The following is a 4,910-nucleotide window of genomic DNA, read 5'->3' on the forward strand; positions in this document are numbered from 1 at the left end:
AACCCTTGTCATGCCAACAACTGGTTTTTGAATAAATGTGTTTAGTTCCGATGCAAAGACCCTATAAGTGAATCAATATTAATTACCATTTATTTATTAAAAATAAGATATTTCTAAGTTTAAACAACACATAGGACTAATTAAGACCCATAAAGCCAAGCAATATTGATAAAAAGACATGTCTACGGACAAGACATGTGTCTACGGACAAGACATTCTGAAATATTTTTGAATTTTTTCTTCTATTAATAGATGGTAGAACAAAATGTTAGTAGTGTTTTCATATCTACAAAAGAACAAGAACTTAGCAATGCAACATTAATGTAATTATGCTTCCAGTTTACTAGGGAATGCATGTCTACGGACAAGACATTTTTTCACTTTATTTGTATATCCAACTTTGATGGCATATATCTCCAGCTAGGGTACTGCAATTTTGATAAATGAGGTAGTTTTTGATATGGTATATACTAGAAGGGAAAACAAAACACATATTAGCATAAATTTGATTTATTTTTCTCTTTTATCACTACACTGAGCAAGCTAAAAACAAAAGTACAAAATTGCATAACAAGCGCATAGTATTCAACTTTTTATAATAACTTTGTAACCACTGAAGATTTTTTGTTGCAACAACCAGTAAAAGAAAGAAGAATAAATTGTCTATAACAGTGAACCAATAATGTAGTTCAAATTAAGTTCACTTATTAACTATCAATTGATAAAAACAGGTAAATTTTAAATGAAACAACATAACGTGTAATTTTGCCCATTTTCAGCGTGTATTTTAGTGGGTTTTTTCAAAACGGTAACACCTATACATGATATTTGATATTCATTGTGAAACCCTACATTCTCTTCTTCAGTTCAAAGATGTATTACTTATGTAAAGGTTATCTTCTTGTCTTTACAAGCCTATTGCATAGACCCAATATGAAATGCACATCTGATCTTGGCTAGGCCGACGTGGTTTTTGAAATACAATCGTGTCCCATCATTTATCTTGAATCATGAATTGATGAGTTTAGAGGCTGGGGGCCTATACTCCCCACTAAAAAAAAACAAAACAAGCAGCCACCTTCTTTTAAAAGTCAAAACTATTGAAACCATTGTGAACTCACATGTGATAATAATCAGGATTTGAATTTTTAGCCTTGTATCCTCCTTCAAAGATAGAACGAAGCTCCTTGATAATTTCACCAAATACAGGTTCCAATCTGTTGTATATGTCCCTTAAACAAACACTCGATCGGCTCCGGGATACTCTAGGCTCACAAGATTCAAATTTTAGAAATGATTTAATTCTTTCAATATAATACTTTTGTTGATGTGAAAAGGGTTCAATTGTCTTGTCCAATAAATTAAGTAAATCATTTGGAGTTTCGGTGTAACACTTGGAATAAAAAATGTGTAATCTTTCAGCGTGGTATAACTTCCAAGAAGACATGAATTGTGGAATACGATACTTTGAGTTTGAAACGTAATTGTTATAGTTTAACCTGGGACTTAACCTGCGTCTCTTGTTTTGCCTGGAGAATGAACTAGATGGCGAAGAAATATTATCATCTTCGTGCTCATCAGTCGGAAAGCATATGTCATCGAGACTGTTTGCCTCCGAAATTGACTAAATTTTCTAAAAAAATTATCTATCCTGTACACATGGTAGATACATCTGGAGGTACGGAATCGGCCGAGTTGTGACGAATAAGGTATGTAAGGGGAGAGAAACAGTGTTGGATTTGTGTGAATTGTAGTCATTTCGTACCATAACCATTTCGTACCTGCAATTTCGTACCATAACAAAAAAATAATTGATCAAACTTTTTGCTAGAGTTTCATTAACCTATATGTCTGTCTGAATATAGTTTTTAGATCACTCATTAGAGTAAATATAGCTATTCAAAGTTTGGGCTTCAAAAGTCAACAAAACTATTGACTTTATACAGACATTTTCTTTTTAAAAGGGTATGTTTTTGACAAATGTTACATTTATTCATAGCTAAATCATTTTTTAAAATAATGCCGAAATGTTCATTCTAATTACTTTATTGGTCTTATCCAGAGACATATAAATATGTTTAGTATACATGTCTCTGGTCTTATCATAAAATGCCTTTAACTGAACCATGGTATAGCAAACAATGAATTCCCTCACAAAATCTTGTTACGCACTATAACACAAACTGATATCGTATACATATGCACTGTTTACATGACTTAAGTGCACATTGTTTTCTATGTTTTGTTTCTCACTAATCTCTAGTATTGATCTTCATATGCATACCAGTGGCGGATCCAGAACTTTTCATAAGGGGGGGGGGGGCTCCAGTCATGCTTCAGTGATTCCCTATATAATCAATCAAATTTTTTCCACGAAAGGGAGGGGGCGGGCCCCCAGGCCCCCCCTGGATCCGCCTATGCATACTGATAAGAAGCTTAAGTTAAATGTTCTTAATTCAAACTAGAATGGTGAACTTGCATAGCTGATATATCATAAATATGTGTCTAGAGAATCTTTTAACTTCGGAACAGTTTAAAAAAAAAATTGTTTTTGATTGAAGCTGTAACATTATTAAAGAACAAAATAGTGTGGTTACCATTGCGCCCCAGGCCAAAGTTCATTTAGCACTAAAAAGAAGTGAGTTTTTATTAGATGTTGTTAATAATTATATGCAAATGCAAAATGAAAATGATGTAATAGAAATAGAAATTATTTTATCGGAGTATAATCGCAATTTTACATTAGGCTTTTTATTTAAATGCTTAGTAAATGACAATAGTGAAGTAAAAAGATGTAGAGAGGGCAAACAGCTCTTCTTGTTCCACTGATTGAAAAGATCCAACTGGCAACAGACTTTGTTAAACTGCTTCTGCCACGAAAAATCAGTGCGAAAAATGCTGTTGCAATTCATTCGCTTTATATCAAACCAATGTATCGTTCTGTCATTAATGAGTTTTATTTACTTAATTTACATGGAGTTAATTCACAGGGACATATAACTGCAGAATATTTTATGAGGTTATTGCATGAACTTAAAACCTGTCATGCTCATTATTTAGTGCACATTTTACCAGTTTGCATTTGTTTGAGATGCACTGAATATAGACATGAAAGACTTAATCAGCTTTCAGAATGTACCTATGCAACACCTTACCATGGTCCTATTACAAATAGCCCTTTTCGTAATTTACCAATAGGACAACAACAGTTAACAGGTGGCAGACCTGGCTAATGGTATTCTGTTATTCCATAGTTTACATGTATCACATGTTCACATTATTTTATTGTTATGTATTTATTATGCTAATAAATTATTTTAATCATATATAAGTTTCTAGTAGTTGTTGATTTATTGATAGAAGAAACATACTAAAAATAATAAAACAGAAAAAAAAGGATTTGAACATGTTGAAGTGGCCATATTTTTAATGAATCCAAAAGGACTCAAGGTCTGTTGATTATATCTGATATGGAAATGTGGTTTTCAATTTTTTTTTATGTATATGAATGGAACAATTTCTCCTTATAGTTTCAAATATAGGCAACCGATGTTCAATAGTCATAATTCGATAAAAAGGAAACAAACCCAGACTGCAAGCAAAATCTAAGGGAACGAATCAGTCGCTAAAAGGAAAAAAAAGGAACAACAAAAATACTAAACTCCAAGAAAAATCTTAAGTAAAAAACATCGCAAATAGCCTGTCCAAAACAAAAGCTTATAGAAACGGACAAACTGATAAACAACTGACATATTCTTAACTTAGTACAGGACATAATTTAAAAAAAATGGTTGGAGTTCCACCAGGTTTATGCTTTTTATTGTTTGTTATTGTCTTGATGTATTATTGTGTTTCATTTAACTTGTTGAATTTGTTGCTTTGTTGGTTATAATTTTTAACCTCATTTGACAAGAGACAGTGCCCTTTTTCAATTTTTGTTTTACCGTGGACTGAGACTCTCCTTGTTGGGGTATTTTAAAGTTTCTCAACATAACAGTTTTATTTCTTATTTTCCTCCTTCCATAGTAATAAACTCTAGACATGAAATAACTTTTTAGTTGGGTAAGGTTTCATGATTGCCAAATGATCTACTATCCAGCCAAAGAAAATGAATATTACAGTATAGCCTTCATCATGAAAAAACTCTTTAATCGTACTGAAAGCAACAGTAATATACCGCCATAGTCATAAATCTAATCAAACAATAAAAACTAATCCGGATTACAAACCAAAACCAAACAATCAACTACAAGAGGAAAACAATAGAACAGCAAAAAAACTGAACTACAACAAAAATAAACGCCATGTTGAACATACATATAAGCTGTATAGTCAGAAATAACATTCAGAGACACAGTTGAAAGAGATTATTCAAAAGCTGAGACCAAGTTAAGGATAAACCTTGAATGAGAGTATAGGATATTAAAGTACACAAAATATCAGGACCCTATCATTTCTGTCAGCAGAACAAGTGTTCTCCATAGAAAAAAGATCAATTTCAACGAGTGAATCAGCCATATAATACCAGTATTAAACTTCAGCTCACTTTATAGACATTAAGTTATAACACAAAATTATAAGCTTTCGCCGAAAAATGAAGGGCTTGTTTTATGCATACATAAAAATTGATAGCATGTAGAAATTCCATTACATTTCATAAACAAAGTGTCCCCAGAGTGCTTTTCTGGATGCTTCTTCAGCGAGAGCGCGGAAAATGAGTTCATAATTGTCAATGCCAAAATTTTGAAATGTCGACTTATGTTAAGAGTTGTATAACTGAATGCAAGCGTTTGCTTGGGCTACTAACTTTTATTTTGGTTTATATCATTTTATTTGTTTTGTTTTGCACTTATCTTTAACGGTTGACATTCTCAGTCATACCACCAGTGGATGAAAAGGTAAACATGACT

The sequence above is a fragment of the Mytilus galloprovincialis genome, chromosome 11, assembly GCF_965363235.1.
Source record: "Mytilus galloprovincialis chromosome 11, xbMytGall1.hap1.1, whole genome shotgun sequence".
Classification (NCBI taxonomy): Eukaryota; Metazoa; Mollusca; class Bivalvia; order Mytilida; family Mytilidae; genus Mytilus; species Mytilus galloprovincialis.